Here is a 20,405-nt window from a genome sequence, read left to right on the forward strand (position 1 = left end):
CTCCCCATGTTCTACTTCTTCTTAAAGTCTATTCCATCGTCCATACTGAAGCCAGAAGGATCTGCTTACGTCAAATCCCTGATAAACTTCCCATTTTTCATCTGCACTTAAGATCCTTCAAGGTCTGGCTCCAACGTGCCTTACTCTGAAAGCACAGTTCGCCACACATGCCCTAGCCTTCCACTTCCGTGGTCCTGCTCATGCCATTTCCTCTGCATCCTTCGGGATCCAACTCAAACATCACCACCTCTGGGCAGCCTTCCGCAGTGCCCCAAGCAGAATGAATCTGCCTTGCCTTTGCTTTCCTAGAACCTTGTTCAGATAACTACGTATTAACAGCTCTATAGACATCATCTAGTGGTCAGTTATGTAGATACGTAACACGTATGTGTGTCTGTTTTCCTTCAGGATTATGAGTTTCTGGAAGGTCTTGCACATAGCGGGCATTGAATAAGTTGTGACTGAATTCATAATTAAAAATCATTTGAAATTGTGTCGTTCCCTAACACCACCTCTAGCTCACAGAGCTCCAGCTGAAGGAGAAGGAGGGTAAGTAAGAAAATCTTTCTCCCATGGCTGATACAAAGCCGACTGCGCACAAATCAACCTGGGTAAAGCACGGAGGAAGCAACTGACTACCAAATCCACTCGCAAGAGTGCGCCCTCTACTGGAGAGGTGAAGAGACCACATGGTATCAGAAGTCCACTGAACTTCTGATTCACAAACCTCCCTTCAGCGCCTGGTGTGAGGGAGAAATTGCTCAGGACTTCAAAATGCATCTGCACGTCCAGAGTGCAGCTATCGGTGCTTTACAGGAGGCAAGTGAGTCCTATCTGGCTGACCTTTTTGAAGACACCAACCTGTGTGCTATCCATGCCAAATGTGTAATAATTATGCCAAAGGACATCCAGCTGGCACGCCGCATACATGGAGAATATGCTCAAGAATCTATGATGGGAAACGTTTCATTGTTTTAAAATAATTTTCTTTTCTTCCTGTTGTTGCTAGTGCTAAACGTTAGATTTATCCCGCCATGGGATTAAAAGGTACCTACGTATATAATTGCAAATAGAAAAATAGGGGACAGAAATCAGGTATTGGCAGTTTTTTTTTCATTTTCATTTGTGTGTGAATTTTTAATATAAATTCAGGGACATAAAGCATTAATGCAAGTCAAAATGTTTCAGTGAACAAGTTTTAGCAGTTCAACTTTACAACAATTATAAATAAACCTGCTACATTTTTCTCCACAATGCCAGCATTGGGAATTTTTTAAAACAAGTAAATCTCTTATTGATGGCAACTAAATGGTGTTTGTAGCATTTTTATCGTCCAGTAGATTCCATCCATTTGCTTAACTTTTCTAACTGAGTTGTCCTACATGCAAGTACATGTTTTTAATAACTGTCTTCAGTGTTGCTCCTGTAAGTTTGTTATTAAAATACATTAAACTATTAAAAAATCATTTGAGTTAAGTATGGTCATATGATTAAGTTCTAACTGATGACTTATAAATAAACATCTCATGTTTAACTTTCTAGAAGAGGGTTTGCCCTCCTCTTATTCCCCCTCCTCTTTCCTTTTAGCTGGAACACTTCTTTCACACACTTGACAGGGAAATAAACTTTTATTTTATTTAAGCCACTGTTATTTTGAGTATTTACTGTCACTCAAAATTAAAGAACTAGATTGAAAAAAATAACAAAGCCATTTTCACTTTAGGTAAGAGAAAATACATAGAAGCAAATAACTTTTAAATTTTGTTAAAAGCATATTTTTGGATCCTACAATTCTACCTTTTTTGGTTTATTATCTAAAATGCTTAAATTTATTAGTCACTGCTGATATGACTCAGTTAATAATTATAATAGCATATCAGAGGCTTCATTTTGCATAACTCCTGAAAGGCACGTTTGTTGCATTATTTAAGAATATTCAACTTCAAAAGTTAGTAACTTCACAGTTCACAGATATCTCTTTACATTCTCACATTAACCCTCTGAAATAGTAAAGGTGTCTATTTTTCTACTTGCCGGATAAGGAAACTGAGGGTCAGCTAGGCTATGGAATTTGTGGCTAATAACTGCAGAGCTCAGTCTAAGAATCTGAATCTACTTCCTGGACCACACAGGCTGGCTCAGCTTAAGCACAACATTGCCAAGAAGCAGGAAGGGCAAACCACAAAAGAATTCCAAACATTGCCCACATAATAGCAAGAAGTGCAGAGGTACTAGAACGGTTAAAAGAAAATGGTCTTAAAAATGAACCAACCAACCAACCAACCAACCAACCAACCAACCAACCAACGAAGAAGCCTACTGCAACATGTGCAATAAAACCAATGTTGTCTTTCAGTAGTAATGTTAGGAGCCTGTACCAATGGGACGTAAGCTGGAAGGAGAAACCCTGGGATTATTGTCACAGGGACAGGATCAAAGTCTTGTCAGCTGGAGGAATATGCCTGCCTCATAAGAGGATGACCAATCATCCTGGTTTGCCTAGGACTGGAGACTTTCTTTTTTTTTTTAAGTCTTTGTGGGTTTTTTTTAACTTTTATTTATTTTAAGTGTGTTTTTCCAGGACCCATCAGCTCTAAGTCAAGTAGTTGTTTTAATCTAGTTGTGGAGGGCACAGCTCACAGTGGCCCATGTGGGGATCCAACCAGCAACCTTGTTGTTAAGAGCACTGTGTTCTAACCAACTGAGGTAACCGGACGCCCCCTGGGCCTGGAGACTTTCAGTGCTAAAACAGAAAACATTCTAGCAAACCAGGACAGGTTGGTCACCTGCAAAGAAGACTCCCTGTTTCTAGGAAAAAATAATGTTCACCTTGGGAAATGCGCTTTAGAATTCCTCTCTAAAGTTTGCCATCCAAGCCAGTTTATGGCCCAAGCAAGAAAAATAGCCTTGTTATTTGAGTGACACTTTGCTTTTGAACAACAATGACATTATCTCAATGAAATCTGAATGACTTTCATGTCTTTAAAAATAAAAAAAGTGTATCCCCTTTAAAAAAGATTTTTCACCAATAAGGATATCTGAAAGAATGTGCCAAGAACTAGGAAGGCAAGTCCCCAAAACATGTCCCAAAGTGTTTGGGGACTCCCCAAGGATGCCAGAGTGGCTTTTCTGAAGGGCTCCCTCATTCGAATGCTTGTCTCTGGAATATTTATTTATTAAAATAAAAAAAGATCCGCTTCATTATCTTATAGCCACCCTTTGCAAATATTCAGTAGATATGAAAAGACCTTCGAGTTACATTCAATTATTAAAGCAATAAGCAGGCTCGCTTCGGCGGCACATATACTAAAAAAGCAATAAGCAAAGATGGCAGGCCGCCAGAGGCTCAGTCACATTGCTGGTGTCCTATGAATACCAATATTTTTATATGCACACGAGAGATCCTGTCCGAGGGCATCCTTAGAAAGGAAGAGCTGTGGCCAAATTCGTTTATCATGACTGATTTATCTGACCACAAGCAAAACCAATATTTTGTGTGTTTTTACATGTAAAGTAATCGATCTTGAGTCACAGGTAAATAAAAATGTTTGAGGCATTTGCATTTCCATTGGCATGCTTCATTTTCACAGATCTTACATTTCAAAGAAGAGACCCTTGGATGTGGGCAACACTTTCACGTGCTGAAACTTGTTTTTAATGCCAGAGATCTTCAGTCAATGAATAACTATTCTTCATATAGGAACCTTGTGCATTCAAATGCTAATTTACCTTCCAGGATGCTACATAAGCCCATGTTTGGTGTTTGATTGTAAACTTTATGTGGCGCAATAGCAAGCCAAATAAATAAATGGAGGAAAGCTGCTATGATGAGCCTCCAAAGACACAAACCCTTATGATTCACCTTCTAATTTTAAGAACAGCTATTTATTGAGTGCTTACTGTGTGCCAGGCAGGATTCTAAGCGTTCCATGCTTATGACTTCATTTACTCTCCCTAACAACCCAATGAAGTAGATTCTGGTTTTTATCCCTGATTTTACACAGGGGAACACGGAGGCACAGAGATCAAGCAACACGGCCAACGTCAATGAATTTGAGGGCAGGCAGTCAAATGCGGTACTCTGGCTCTCAAGGCTGGGGTCTGCCCTTCTCTTTTTCAGGGATTTGAGTCCCTCCGTCAACCCGAGCCATTACCACCACCTACCTCTTCCCCCACACAAATTACTCCCAAAGCTTTCCCTTTGTCCATCTTGACCGGCATCTCAAGGCATCTTCATTCAACTCAACATGGCCCAAAATGAACACATCCCCTTTGCCCCCAGATGTGCAGCTCCTCTTTGTCCCATGCATCTGGCATTGTGGTTTACAATTTCCCATCACCCACCTCTCCATTCCAAGTGACGTTATGTCACGTGGACTCTCCCTCTACTACGAAATTATTCCTATCCACCCTTCCTGTCCTCCTCAGCAGTCCTCGTCTATGATCACGGCAACCGCCTGCCAGCAGGTCACCCCAGTCCCCCTGGCTCCCCGCTCCAACCCAGCTTACACCCCTTTGCCTGGTTAATCTTTCCAAAAGGGAACTCTGATGGGTGAGAGCGCCAAAAACAGTCTTACGATTTATGAACTAGTCCAGAACACAGGACTTCCCAACTTTCCCAAATACAGCTTGTGTAAGATGTACTATGCTCGTTCTACAAAGAAGTCTGGTGTCAGACTGAAGGCCACACTGCTAAGGAGACCCCAGACTCCTTCCACTGCAATATATGCTGCCTCCCACTCAGCAAAAATGCATGTGTACACATTTTCCAACGTGTACGGAATTAAGGAGAAACTCACGCTGGCATCCGAGGTCCTTCCACAGCTTGGTCCCAACGGGCCTTTCCGATGTCATCTCCCACCTAGTCTCTGCTCAATGCCCTTAACATGTTCTGAGCTAAAAAAAAAAAAAAAGTGGAGAGAGAGGAGGGAAGTTAAAGAGACATTAAGTTGAAAGGCTAGTATTTTACCCTAATACAAGGACATTTTAAGCCAAAATTCAATATTATTTTTCCTCCTAGTGAAGAAATATATCTTAAAGGCTATTCTCTCTGGCTCTATAAACAGGCTAAGAAAATGGATGCTTCAGCTGTATTTCCTGTTCCCCTTGTTTTTTCTAGAATGACTCCTTAATCAGTCCATTAAATGAGACGTCCGCCACATCCTTTTTATGAAAAAAATGTACAAAATCTCTCCTCAAGGAGCCCCCCAATGAGAGACTTCCTGCATGTGTATGAAGTTACCCCAGGGCTACTGGACATTTCCTTCTCCAAGGTCAGGGGTGAGGTTCTGGCAAGTGTTAGGTGAACAAAACTGTACGCTCCAGGGTGTTGATTCCCAGTCAAGGTTGTGTTTCTTCTTTATTATAGTGAAAAAGTATTCATTAAGTTTTTTTTAATGGGTATAGATTCCTCTAAATTCTGCTATCCCTAGAATATAAATTTCAAATGTTTGTTCAGTGAGGGAATAATTGCATTCCATGCTCAGCTGAAGCAAGCCAGCTCTTGTTCCTAATTGAGCAATTCCGCCTTCAGGTAATGGTCACTTCCCTTTCTCAGTGCCACAAATCACCTGCTTAATAATCCTTTCTAGAGTTTTGCTGAGCACATGGCAAAATTTTTTCCATGCATTTTTGGTGTTGTTGTTGATAAGAATAATAGCCACAGACCTCATCCCATTTAATTCCATAACAACACAAGGAAGGCTGTTTTAATCCCATTTTACAGTTGAGAAAACTGAGTCAAAGGTGGGAGGCAGCTTGCCCAAAATTCCACAGCTGCCAAATGCTGGAGCTGGGGTAGTCTGACTCCGAGGTCTTACATCTGAAGTTCCCTTATGCAAGAGATGTTTTTTGTGTGTGCGCGTGTTTTTTTTAACCCCAAAGATGTTAACTGCCTCCTGATCACATGAATAAGTATCTTGTTGTTCATTGCCAGCACCCAAGCCAGGACATAGCTTGTTAAATGATAAATTAGCGTTCCCCATGATGGTGTCCAAAATATCTTAAATTCTGCTTGATTCAGAATCCATACTGGAATCTTATATCATGTCTCATAAATGTTGAAAATGCTCATGTTGATTCAAAATACCTGCTATGGACCGAAATGTGTTCCTCTAAAATTCATGTGTTGAAGCTCTAACCCCACTGTGTCTCTATTTGTAGTAAAGAAGTCATTAAGGTTAAATGGGGCCATAAGGGTGGAGCAGTGATCCAATAGGATTAGGTGTCCCTATGAGAAGAGACCCCAGAGAGGTCATCCCTCCTCTCTCTCCTTCTGCCGTGTGAGGACACAGTGAGAAGGCGGCCATCTGCAAGCCAGGGAGAGAGCCCTCACCAGGAACTGAATCAGCAGGCACCTAGACCTTGGACTTCCAGCAGCCAGAACTGTGAGAAATAAACTTCTATTGTTTAGTCGCCCAATCTGTGGTATTTTATGGCAGCCCCAGCTGACTGAGACAATACTCAAACACTTTTTCTCAGCTATTCTTAAAATGTCATGTCTCCAATCCTGAGATGTGAGATCATCATTTTCACAGCAAAGACCTTCAGGGATGCTCTTAGAAATGGTTCACAGAAACCACCATTTTACAAACACCAACTCAGCATAAATCTAATTAATGGGCCCCCTGTTAACAGAATTTGAGTCCATCCAACTGTCTTTTTATGCTCAATGGGTGGTCAATACATTTTTACTCACTCCTGCTTTCCTCTTCCTCTGAGATGGATACATGGTGCTGAGAGCCACAATGACTTCAGTTAAACGTCCTATTTACTTAGACAATGGATTTCCAATGTATTCCAGCTTTAATGCTTGCTTAACCTAGAAGTTTTTAAAAGAATTATTATTTTTGTTTCTTTGAAAACATGAACTTTGCTTTATTTCACAAAGACTATATTTTTCTTTTTTAAAAAACATCATGTCCACCCAGAACCTTACAATATGACATTACTTGGAAATACAGTCTTTGAAACTGTAATGTAGTTAAGGATCTTGGGATGGAACCATCCTTGATTTAGGATGAGCCCTAAATCCAATGACTGGTGTCCTTGTAAGACGTGAAGACAAAGAACCCCAGAGGAGAAAACAATGTGAAGAAGAGTTAGAGGTTGGAATGATGTCATCTGTAAACCAGTGAGCACTAGGAGCCACCACAAGTGGGAAGCGGAGAGGAAAACTTCTCCCCTCGAGCTTCAGAAGGAGCCCGGCCCTGCCAGCGCCTGGCCTCCAGAACTGTGAGAGAATAAATGCCAGTTGTTTCAAAGCACCACGTTTGTGGTCATTTGTCAGAGCAGCCCTAGGAAACTAAGACAAATAGTTAATACATGCACATGGTTAAATGATGGCAGGTGAAAAGGCTCCCTCTCATGCCTATCTCCAGGTACCTGATACCCAACTCCCTTCTCTCTCTCTCTCTCTCTCTCTCCACACACACACACACACACACACACACACACGTGGTCTGACATTTAAGTTCATGAACTCATCCTAGAACAAGTGCTACATATCTCATGGCTGAATATCACTATAGTCGCCTTCGAAGTACTTTGGAAATGAAAAGGCTAACGTTAGAAACCCAGCTGTGCATTCAACAGCTGAGGGGCCTGGTATGATCTCATCACTTCTCCGCGAGCAAGTTTCTTTGTCTATTGTACTTATTGCGGGCGTGGCTGTGACAATTACATGAGATGAGCATGGGGTAGAGAGAGAGGGGGAGCCCTAAGGAAACAGACAAGCCAGTCCTAAGTCAAGGTGGAGGCCAAGCTGATGGAGGGTACTTGTGACAATGCTCACATCCCCTCCTGGACCTGACACCAAAGGTAACAGCTCTGCAATATCCCACCCACCCCACCCCACCCCACCCCAGGCTTCATGAAACACCTGGAACTGGTTTTGCAAGAATTTTTCCTCCAACACTCAGATGTCAATTAACATTAATGTTTGGCTGAAGAAATTTGGCCAAGCTCTTCCTGCTTCAGATTCAGCTGGGCTTAGGCAACCCCAGTGTCTGGACCTGCCGAGCCCACTCACAGCCCCTCTGACATCAAATGCAGAACAATTCAACGAGCTGAGAAGCCCATCCCTGGTGGTGGAGGGGCGGGGCATCAGTCTTGTACACAAATCAAATCTGTATTTGATCATTCATCCATCCATCCAACAAATATTTTTCTAAACCCTCGATGTGTGGGGTGTTGCTAGGCTGGGCACAAAAATGGCAACGAGTCACTGTGTTTTTCACATACTAGCTCCTTCCCCTGGAACGTCCCATGGCTCCCACCACCCTCACCACCAACCCATCTGCCTACCTGCTCTCATCTGGTGAATTTCATTCCTCAAGGCTAAGTTCAGCTACATCTCCTCTTGGCCTCCTCTCCCAGTCCCTGCCAGATGCCCCTCTGCTATGTTCCCATGACCCCACCCTGTGATTAGCTCTGTCCTGCAATTGGCCTGCTGTGTGGCAACCACCTGCCTCTTGGTCCTCCATTTTCATGACACAGTGACATTCTAGAGGGCAGGTAATGGCTTTTACTCTCTCTATACCCAATGCTACCCTAGTGCCTCGCAATGTAGTTGAAGCTTGCTAAGTATGTGTTGAGTGGGTATTTTTGAACCAACTTCTCCATTACAGATTCAAAAAGTGCTATATCTGAAAAATTGGTCCATAATGTATAGAAAAGAACCCCTGATATCTGTCCTGAAAGTTTTCAGCCACAATGCTTGCAAAGGCTGTGTATGTAAAATACCCCACAATGCGAAGCACGTGGCAGGAACTGAGAAGCTGTTATGTTACCGTTGTTGTTATCCTGTTGACGATGTTAATGATATTCATGATAAAAGATACCTACATTTGGCTGCAGAAGGGACTGAAGGCCAAGAGACCATGACTTTCAAACCAGCCCTGTAGCCTTGGACAAGCCCTGCTGGTTCCTGCAATATCGCCATCTGTAAATAGGAAGCAGAGCTCTAGTTCATGTCTGAGGCCTTTCCAAATCCCTCTGAGTTTGTGACAGGTAACACCGTCTAAAACGGTAGCCCTCATCATTCTTCCCTTCTAGGCCCAAGCACCAATTTAACTCAGGTTCTACAAAGCTCTCCATGACGACATCCTGCTCCTCTTCTAGTGTGTGTTGTCCAGACACCTGTTTTCCCATCATGCATTTCTCAAGGCACATGGCTGGGGACGAGCCTACCATGGCTCTGAAAGCCACCCAGAAAAAGTCACTGCTGTCACTGATGCTTGAATTGTTGTTGGGTGTCCTTTGAAGAGCCCTAAACTGGGTCACAGTGAGGAGCGACATGGAGTGACCCAGCCAGCCAGCCAGCATGGTGCAGGCAGCAAAATACAGGCTGTTACATGCTGAAAAGCAAGGACTATAGACTTTGGGGGAAGTAGTGATACCACACCCACCATGCTACAGCCCAAGTTTTCTGGGGGCGTTCAGAACAATGCTCCGAGGACCTGGTGTCATCCCACTCTGTCCTTCCATCCGGAAACTTTGGGCTTGGGTGAAGTGTCTGAGACCTTTGGGGGTAAAGTTCTTTGGTGGAAACCAGTAAAGCCATCGTGGTTCTATTGAGGAATCTACTGACCCACGTTGCCCTCTGGGTCTCCCAGGCCGGCCCCTCAGAGGAGCTCTAAAGCTCCCAGAACAGTCCTATGTCAGAAGAGGAAGGGAAAATGAAGAAGAAACAGGAGGGATTTGAAGGCCCAGAGCCCCAATAGTAGACCTAGAGGCCAAGCCAACCTGCCCTCGCCACCTGACCTTGGAACTAAACTTCTCTAGAAAATCTGCCTTACTCTCCACAGATCTCCCTGCAGGGCCAGGATGTCGCTTCTTCCAGGAAGCCCTCGCTGACCTGGTTGCATAAGCTTCCTTGGTTTCAGTGTCTACCCTCCGGCTCCCCACACCAACTGCGCAGTCATGTCACAGAATCACAAGTGCCCACTTGCAAGTTCATTCCCCACACTAGTCTGGGAGCTCTAGCAGGTAAGAACTTTCTTTTAATCATCTGAACAAAGATAAACAGAGTAAGAAATAGAGTCAAGCCAGAGAAATGGCCTGGCCTGGGGCACAGCTGGCAGAGTTGAAAAGCCATGCACAACGGAAACGAGAGGTGCTAGGAGAAAATGTACTTACTGAATGGTGAGACTGTCCTTCTCTTATGCCCCTATGACACCACATACCCTCAGCTTCCAGGCTTTATGTGCCCCAGGCCGAAGTCTGGGGGTGACTTTACTGGAGGAATCGAGCTAAGAAAAGAGCCTAGGAGAAAAGACCCACAGATAGTGCATTTGGAGTTTTCACAACGAAAAACCCTGGCCACTGGGCAGTTGTCCTATAGTAAGTGTCTCCCACTGGTGCACCATCAGCTTGTTAGTGCCTTGTTCTTAGAGCTGGGTAGGCAACCAAGGAGACATGCGAGGAAGGCCTCCCACCAGAAAGACGGAGACAAACACATGCCAAGAAGAAACTCAAAGAAGCAGACAGCGCAGGAAGCAGAAGGAATCTTTGGAAAGGCCACCAGTAGAACCTCACAAATGAAAGAACACAGGCTGCACCCAAACATCAAGAACAGTATGCTTGAAAAAGGGACACTAGAAAACAGAAAAAGACCCTTGGAAATGAAAATTATAGTAACAGAAGTAAAAAAAATCAATAATTAGTAGAAGAGAGTACAGAAAATTGGAGAAAAGACAATTATGAAAGAAATGAGAAAATTGTTCCCAAGGTGAAAAACAACATTGTCATGAAATTTCAGAACAAAAGCGTTAAAAAAATTTTAAAGCACCCTAAATGGGAATGTTGGGGAGCAGGGGAGAACTCCCCACCCCTATACCCTTCTTATGTCTGGACTAGTTATAAAATTGACAATTGACACAAAACTAGATTAACAGGAGGAAAAAAAAAGTACGTATGTGCACATGGAGAATCACAATGTGATGCTTCAGATCACTAAACGAGGCTCCAAGAAATGATGGAACCAGGTACCTTTTAATATTTTTAGACAAAGAATACATTTGTGAGAAACTGCCGGGACAAAGAAAGTTAGTGCTCACTAGAAAGGAATTGAAGCAAGGGTTGGGTGTTCGTTAGTGAAGAATCTCAGCCAAGTTTGGGCTTGGATAGTAAATTAGTAAAGGCATTACAACGGGGGTGCACACAAGCTTTTCAGCTCTGGAGTTTACAACTCTTGTGATAAGAGGTGGGGAGGGCACCTACTCGGGAGCATTATTTCCTGCTTTTAGTGGTGCAGAGGCGAGTCAGAGAGCTCTTCCTGCTCCTGCTGATTTGTAGGGAATTTGAAATAATCAATATACCACTGTGGGGTATCTTGGGGCGGCCTGCCCTGGACCCCGACTGGAGCCAGACCTGAATCATGGGACTTCTCAATGATGAACCGGAAGCCAGAAGATAACGGGCAAAGCCTTCAAACTTCTGATGGGAAATTACCTGTAACCCAGATCCCATATCCAGTCAAACAATCAAAAAAGTGACAGGATGGACTACAGATAGTTTCAGACGAGCACGATGCCATCCATTCCTCCCGAGCTTTCCTCTATCCCACAACCGGGCTGAGCCCTGAGGGCTATTTCCCAGGTCTCCACTGCACTTGACTTCCAGCTTGCTATTTTCTATCCATTCTCAACTGGGGCCAGCTAACCTCCAAACAGGCAAACATTGGTTCTAGGGGGTGAAAAAAATCCTAATTTTAATATAAAGCACAGCTATATCAATACATAAACAGCTATGCAGTATTATCCATGGTATAAAACTCCAGTTTAGTCAATGGAAGACACCAGTAGGCGATTGGAGAGAGAAGCCATTGGAGAAGAAAGCCCTTTCTCCCCTCTGCCTCTTGCTTCCCTCCCCCTCTCCTCCCTCCCATCCTGGCAGCAGCCCCGGAAGTGGCCACATCTCTGCCTGGGATCTAGCTGATGCTGGAGCTACCCAGCCCCTGGCTCCAGCTGCACTGTCTCCCATCTGTCTCTTCAGACTGGGGGTGGCAGCAGCACCCTCATATTGCTAATTCAAGTTGCCTCACCAACCTGCTTCGCTTCTTAGCTGTCCCATCACTTCCATAATCGTTCCCTTGATTAAATTCCCTCTGTTAATAATGGAAGGGACATGAAGCAGCCCTATTTGACTTCATAAGCTCTGTATATTATTGTAAAAAAAAAAAAAACATGTTTAAAAAATTTAATTAAAATATTTTAAAACTCCCAGAAGGAATAGTGGTTCACATTTTAAATTAAAATAATAATAGGTGGCCCAAAACAAAAGGGGTGGGAGGGAGAGTGGAATGAAGACAATGAATAAGCCATGTTTTCAGTTCCTGAGGACAGAGACCATGTGTCACTTCACTGGGTCTCCTGGAGCCCAGCACAGTGTCTACAGAGCACATGGCAGGTTCTAATTAACACATAGTGGGTGACACGAGGTGGTGCAGGTGGGTCAGAGGTCTAAGGTCTGGCGACACAGACCAGTGGCTTCCCGGTACTAACACACTCTTCTTGGGACCAAGAGCCTTTCCATTCAATTGGCACGGTGCCCCCATAGATAAACTGCATGTTTCCCACTCATGAACCCTTTTCCCATTTCCTTCCACCCAACCTTCCTGGACAGATGCATGAAGGTAGTTAAAAGCATTTGAAGTGGTTGTATTCTTTCTTGTTTAAGACAATGACAAGAAGTTCTGCTTCTCCTTTTTAAACATAAGGAACCTGCCTAATTTCCCAGGGCAAGGTAAGCTTGTCCTTCATTGATGAATCCATCCCCTCCTCCGAGGATTTCTTTTTTAAAAGAGGGGAAAAGGTCCTTTCAAAACACTATTCTTGTTCCTACGGTGAGTGGCAAGACTCAGTTTGGCTCCATACTCTTTCCTCGCTTCTATTACCCGAGCTGGTAACCATGTGAAAAGCAAGATGGGATGTCCCCTTGCTCCACCTACTTACCCAATCGTTCCCATTTGTTTAGGAAAAATAAGAAGAAAAGAAAGAGAGAGTGAGAGGGAAGGAAAGATACAGACTTAGAACTATGGGCTCAGAAACAGCCCTGGCAGTTGTGGATCATTTTTATCTTCTTTCTTTTTATTTGTATTCATTTATTTGCTTATGTGTATTTTCTAATTTAGCCAAAACTAAGGGGGAAAGGGAAGAGCCCCAATGGGACTAAAAACCCCAATGGGAAGCATAAAGAGTATACACCAACAGTCCCTGAAGAGAAATAACTCATGCAGACACAGGAACCCTCCTTCCTTTCCTGGGGTACAGGTGGAGAGTTTCCAAAGATGCACATGGGTCAAGAAATTAGCAAAAAGAGAGGGCAGCAAACAGTGAGGGTGACTGGTTCAGCATTCCATCAGGTGTCAAGATGGGACTTACTTTCCCATATACTTCTGGGTTTAAATACCCCACCCCTGACCTCTGTCTCCTCATTATAGCCAGGATTGTCAGTGTCTGAAGCTCATTTGCATCCACTACCCTTATTCCAAATCACCGAGCCCCTGGGGCCACCCAGGCCTTCATGGCTCTCAGTGCAGGCCATGTGCATGATGCAGCCTTTCCCTGGCCAAGCCCTGGTGAAGAAGACCCACAAGCATCACAAGAGAAACAATAATTCTTCCCTAGGCTGCAGTTTGGGTGCCAGATTTCTGGTTTTATCAGCAAAACCCAGGTGGCCTCTTCACTGCCTGACCAGATGCTGAAATTCAGGACGAGCGCTAGCCATGGTTTACAGTCTTTTAAGAGGCTTTGGAAAGAACTGCCCCTGGGTGGGTGTCTGCACCCCACGCTTAGATAAGGTTGTGCTGTCACTGTCACTGCTCTGCAGGGTGAGGAGAATCAAGTGGCATAAGCTGTTGGAGGGCTCAGAGGAGTCAGGATGAGCAAGAACCAAAAACAGGGAGGCCCATCCTTCACGCTGCAAGAACACCCAGGCTTTGGAATGGGGGACTTGAGTTCAAATCCTGACTCTGCCACAGCTGTGATTTTGAGCAATGACCTAGCCCTGCTGAGCACCACTTTCCTGGCCTTCAACACGGCATGTTACCAGCACTCACCTACTCGCCGTTTAGGGGCTTGTATGGATTTCATTGCTAAGACAAGCCAAGTTTCAGACACCAAGGAGCGCTGCTCGATCAATGTCAGTCTCCATTCCTTTCCCGGTGAGGTTGGTATTTATGATGAGTCTAAACATCGCTGATGGAATTCCAGGCCCAACCAAGCTGGAATCAGGTTTAATATAAATCGAGTCCCTGTCTCCCATCTGCCACCCTGGAACAGAGGAAACAGGAAAGGAGACAATGAGAGGAACAGCTCTCCCGACCCCTCAGGGATCTTCTGGCAGGCAATCAAGGTCCTTCAAGATCTGCCAGGGCCTCCTCTGAGGACCCAAACATCCTCATTGCTCCCATGCACTAACTAAGGGGGTTCTCCTAAAGGTCGATGCTCTTTAAGGCCTCTGGGCCTTTGCACATGCTGTTCCCTCTGCCTAGAAAACCCTTCCTCTTCTTCACCTGGACATCCCTTAGAACTAAGTTCAGGGGGCTGACTTTCCTCCAGGAAGACTCCCCAGCCCCACTGCGGCTGGGCTGGGTGATCGCCCTGTGTTCACCAGTATCCTGGCACTCAGGGGACAGGGCTGTAAATATATGCTTGCTTGTGTCTCCTGGCTGGACCAGGAGCCTGGAGCCAGGGACTAGCTTCCATTGATAGATTAACATCTCCAGGGTCTGGTACATAGAAAACACCCAACAGATGTTTGATTCATTCATGCAAGTATTTACTGAGCACCTGCTATGTGCCTGGCATCTGGACACTACACTTAACAAAAAGTCCAACTCCCTGCCATCATGCAGCCAAGAGACAGACAATAACAAAATTAATCAAATAAGAATATTACAAGTCAAGTCATAATGAGTGCCAAGAAGAAAAGCTAAAGCAGGTAACAGGAATGGGAAGTGTGCTAGGAAGAGGCGACTGCTGTGTTATGCACTGTTGAACCATCAGCCACTAGCACAGCGTCTAGTACACAGAAGGTGCTCAATATTTGCTGACTGGCAGGGTGAATGAATGAATGAATGAATGAATGAATGACTCCCCCTCCCCAGACAGAAGAAACCTCCCCTACGGTTCTTGATGTGCAGCTTGCCTATAGTGACTGCCAAGTGGCCACCTATTGAAGTTATTTCTTTAATTGTGGTAAAATTCACATAACATAAAATTTACCAATTTATCCATTTTTAAGAGTACCGTTGAATGGCATTAAATACATTCACACTTTTGTGCAACCATCACCACTATCCATCTCCAAGAACTGCTTGTCTCGCAAAACTGAAACTCGATACCAATTAAACAAAAACACCCCATTCGCTTCTTCCCCTACCTTCTGGCAACTGTCATTCTACTTTCTGTCTCTATGAATTTGACTATTCTACGTACTTCATGTAACTGGATTCGTATAATATGTCTTTTTATGACTGGCTTATTTCACTTAGCATAATGTCCTCAAGGTTCATTCATATTGTAGTATGTGTCAGAATGTCCTTCCTTTTCAAGGCTGAATAAAATCCCATGTATGTACCACATTTTGTTTATCTATTGATCCATTGATCGACACTTGGATTTCTTCCACCTTTTGGCTACTTGTGAATAATGCTGCTATCGACACGGGTGTACAAATATCTCTTCAAGTCCCTGCTTTCAAGTTTTTAGGTATATACCCAGAATTGGAAGTGCTGGATCATATAGTAATTCTAGTTTTAATTTTCTGAAACTACCATACTATGTTCCATAGCGACTGCACCATTTTACATTGCTACCAACAATGCACAAGGGTTCCAGTTACTCCATATCCTCACAAGCACTTACTACTTTCTGGGGTTTTTGACAGTGGCCATACTAATGGGTGTGACGTGGTCCCACATCACGGTTTGGGTTTGCACTGCCTTAACTTGTGACACTGGGCATCTTTTCATGGGCGTATTGGCCATTTGTATGTTTTTGGAGATGTCTATGTAAACCTTTCGACCATTTTTTAACCTGATTGTCTGGTTTTTGTTGTTGTTGATTTGTAGGAATTCTTTATCTCTTCTACATATTAACCCTTATCATATATGCAATTTACACATATTTTCTCCCATTCCATGGGTTGCTTTTTCACTCTTTTGATTGTGTCCTTTGACATACCTAAGTTTTGAATTTTGATGTTACCCAGTTTATCTTCTTTTGTTGTTATCTGTGCTTTTGGGTCATAGCCAAGAAACAACTGCCAAATCCAATGTCGTCAAGTTTTCCCCTGTGTTTCCTTGGAAGAGTTTTGTAGTTTTAACTCTCAGCGTTAGTTAGGACTTTTCCATATCTGCAGTGCTTTTTGCACGTGACCTTTTGTGCTACACTGTTTTCTCCCTGAGGCAGGGATCGGGTCTGCATCCCCCACAATATCTAGGACACGACCTGATGCATAGATGGCACTAATCATCACTGCTGATGATGGCGGTGATTCTCAGCTGGCAGGCATGCTGTCTGCAACTTCCTCACAAGAGGACAGGACTAATAAAACCATCCATGGTTAAACCAACCCCCTCCTTCATTTTTCAATCAGCATTTCCTCCCTTGATTAATTAAAAAGCTGAGCGAGACAGGAAGTCAAAGACCAGTGGGCGGGCCTCACGCTGGGCTGGCTTCTCAGGCAGCTGCAGAACCAGTCCTGACCTGAGTCTACCATGAGGGATGCGCTTTAAAGTGGAGGAGGTCCAAGGAGTCCCAGAACACCCACCCTGCTGCTGTCACTGACCAGCTGCCTGCTAAGCTGCCCATCAGCTCTCCCCACTCAGTCTCCAGCTCTGGGCAGAAATAACTGTCCAATCTCAGCAACAGCAGTCGGGAGAGGTAGGGAGGGTGATGGGCATGAGCAAACCAACACACTCCCACAGGGAAAAACCTCACAGTAATCTTCTGGGGTGAGGCAGAGGGCTCAGCTTTCAGACAGAACAAAGAAGGTACAATAGTCTAAAAATAGGACCTGGGAGGAACAAGGCGGGGAGAGAAGGCGATTAGACTGAAAAGTCAAAATAGAAAGGGAATACCAGTGCAGCCCAACCAGCTGCCAGGACCCACTCCTGTGTTTTGGTTTTCAAGGGGGTAACTTAAAGGAACATGGAACCCCCTCGGCCAAACCACATGGAGGGCTATTACTGCCCAAATAATGCCCACTCCATTGCTGGAGTCAGGCATGTCCCAGGCCACGGAGGACAGACAAGAGAAGCTGTCACACTTCCACAGAGGTCTTCAAGTTCCCATACTGCAATGTGTTCTCAATCTCCTCCCCAATCTCCTATCACCACGGCAACCAAATCCTGGGACAAAAGGGGGTGGGAAGAGATGATTCTATCTCATCCAGTGGCTTTGTCCATGGATAGTTCAAGATTTATGCCAACATCAGTTGTTCTGCACTGCATTTGGAAGACCCCAAAGCACCTAAATGTTTATATCAGTGGAGTTACTTTTCTATCCATAGGGCTCCAGAAGGAGCAGTCTATTCTAAAGCTGTCCTTTGGGATATGTGTCTGCTCATTCCCAATCAAGGACCTTGAGGAAACTTAACAAAGAACAAAGAGAGAGGTTGAAAGGAAACTGGGATCTGTTCCTGTCCCTCTGATTTCACTTATAAACCAAGTTTTATATTAGATCACCTTTATATTACTTTAAGTACCATATTACTTTATAACTTTAAATCTTAAGTTATTAAAAATTAATAGCATTAATATTCTCAAAAATAATGAGCAGGAAGTCCATAACTCTTGACTGTACCTTGCAAATGTTGGAACCATTAACTCTTGAGTTGAAACCTCTGGGTAAATGCAGAGAGCTGGGGCCAGGGCTAGCCAAGGGGTATAACTCTATCCTGGTGCCACCTTCTCATGGCATATTCTGCCATTGCCTCCTTCAACTACTAAAAGCCAACACACAATAACTGAATGGACACAAGGATGAAAAAAGTGTGCCTCAGTTTCCTCATAAGGGGAAACCAATACCATGACCTCATAGAGTGTTTTGGAGCACAACACGAGTTGTGGGTACAGCTGTCAGAGCTAAGTATGGGGCACCTGTTAGCTGCCACCATTAGTACATATCAATATATATTCGGTTGGTGCCCACTCACCATACATCAACATGGCAAGATTTCCCAAAGAGAAAATGGCCTTCCACTTGGTGGAGTGCCTTAAGATTATTATCCCCATGTCTTCCATTTCCTCCTGGAAGGAAAGGAGGAAGAGGGAGGAGGGGGAAGGGAAAACAAGTCATTCTCGGTGCCTACGAAGCAACGTCCTCCTGTATCACTTTATTGCTTTTACTTCTCATGGAAGCCACACAGATTACGTTTCATGTTTTATTTTTCCCACTTACGATGAAACTCCCAAGTAAACCTGCAGCCTAGAAAGTTTAAGTAATTCGTCCAACGTCACAGAGTTTGCATAATCTGAACAAAGCAAGGAACACAACAGAGCTGGGAACCAGACCTTTTCCTAGCTACGTCCAGTGCCTTGGGGGGGTTAGTGAGAATAAAGGAGGGGGTTTTGAGTCCCTGTCTAGGAACATCTGAAATCACCTTCTGTATGTCTTCCTCATCTTCCATCCTTTAGGTGACCCAGGCCTCTATGTAACTGACACCTGCCACTCCGGCTCCTGTTTTCATCCATCCACTCTGGGGCAGTTCTTTGTCAGCAGTAATGCTCTTTAGATCTGTGAATAGTAACCCAGATCTTTTTGTAAAAGCCAAGCCTTAATGCTATGTACATAAAGTGACATTTTATGCTATTTAATGCCATTTGCTCTCCATCTGTGAGCAAGGAGAAGATTCTTATACACATACACATCCCAAGTAAAAGAATCAAAATTATCCCCTCTGCTAAGGGTTGAACTCCACCCCCACCCAAATAAAAAATAAGATATGTTGGAGTCCTAACCCCTAATTGGTACCTGAGAATGTGACCTTATTTGGAAGTAGAGTCTTTACAGCTGTAATTAGTTGCAAGTTAAGATGAATTCGTACTGGAGTAGAAGGGGCATTAAATCTAACAAGACTGGTGTCCTTAGAAGAAGAGTGAGACACAGGGAGAGGACAGCCACATGACAACAAAGAGAGACTGGAGTGGTGCATCAATAAGCAAAGGCATGCCAAGGATTGACAGCAAACAATCCTAGAAGCTACAAGAGACAAGGAAAGAGTCTTCCCTACAAGCTTAGGAGGGAGCACGACCCCGCTGACATCTTGATTTCAGACTGTTAACCTCCTATGAGACAGAATACATTTCTGTTGTGATGCTACTTTGTTTGTGGTACTTTGTCCCTAGGATACACCCTCCATCAGTCAGCAGCCTGTCCACACACTGTCACTTAGGCCAAAGGGTACTGGCTACTCTACTTCCGGAAATGCCCAGCCCCACCACTGGCCACCCCACCCATCTCCCACCACAGCTCCAACTTCTGTTGCAACTATCAGGGCTTTGACTTGAGGGGTCCCCTGGGGTATTCCCCTGGAGGCCCAGCATTGTGCCCAAATCCACACTACAATACACAGTTGGGAGCAACGGTTCTCAATCTGTGGTATCCCTCAGACCAGAATCACTTCAGACAATTGTGTAAAATGTCTCCAAGACAATCGACTCAATATCTGGGGCCCAGGAATCTGAATTTTAATAGACATCTCATGGGCCTCTTATGTACAAAAAAGTTTGAGCGAGGATGAGCTCAGATATATTTTCGGAAGGTGCCCATCTCCCTCCCCCAAAATGCACCGTGGCCGTGAATACGGGTCTGTCCGCCAGGCAGGGAGTAAGGAAATGTCAACACAGCCTGCTCAGAGCTTTGTAAAGGAGGAAATAGGCCAGGAACAGATATGTCAGGGCTGGGAGGGAGCAAACAGGACACGGGTGATAGGTAAAATGGGGACTGCTTCAGAGGGTGGGACTGGGGGCCTCAGGCAAGTGCCGTGTGAAGATTATGAACACAGGGCAGAGGACTGTAAAGTAAGACAAGCAGACGCTTGCTGTGGGGAGGATCCACTGCTGGGAGTTACGACCCAGAGGGCCCAGGGAGACGGGCGGCGTGGAGCAGGGGGACCCAACTTAAACTCCAGCTGCTGGGCTTCCCAGCTGTGCAGCACTGGGGACCTCACGGTCCCTCCGGGAGCCTGCAGCTCCCCCTCTGTGAACAGGAGGTGACAATGCCGCCTGTCTGCCTACTTCACAGAGCACCAAGTGAGATGAAGGCTATGAAGTAGTAAAGGGCTTTGGCAACTCTAACTCTAGGGAAGAGAAGGAAAATGGTGAGATGTGGGGAAACCAGAGGCCAAGGGGCCACCCACAAAATGGTCAGCGGCCCAGACTCTACAGTTGGAGGACA

At 44.6% G+C, this 20,405-nt stretch overlaps 1 long non-coding RNA gene across 1 annotated transcript in view; it reads right to left on the reverse strand.

The window, feature by feature from the left end:
* LOC109453841 (uncharacterized) overlaps positions 1 to 18,883 on the reverse strand; it is a 34,921-nt gene extending 16,038 nt beyond the window's left edge. Inside the window, exons 1-4 of the long non-coding RNA XR_016019090.1 lie at positions 18,610 to 18,883; positions 14,060 to 14,273; positions 6,698 to 6,820; positions 4,800 to 4,896 (exon numbers count right to left, since the gene is read on the reverse strand). This is a non-coding gene — a long non-coding RNA (uncharacterized LOC109453841). The remainder of the gene's footprint in view (positions 1 to 4,799; positions 4,897 to 6,697; positions 6,821 to 14,059; positions 14,274 to 18,609) is intronic.
* Positions 18,884 to 20,405: the final 1,522 nt, after the last annotated feature.

This window comes from Rhinolophus sinicus, chromosome 1 (assembly GCF_057876585.1).
Source record: "Rhinolophus sinicus isolate RSI-liver-muscle chromosome 1, RSI-T2T, whole genome shotgun sequence".
Lineage (NCBI taxonomy): Eukaryota > Metazoa > Chordata > Mammalia > Chiroptera > Rhinolophidae > Rhinolophus > Rhinolophus sinicus.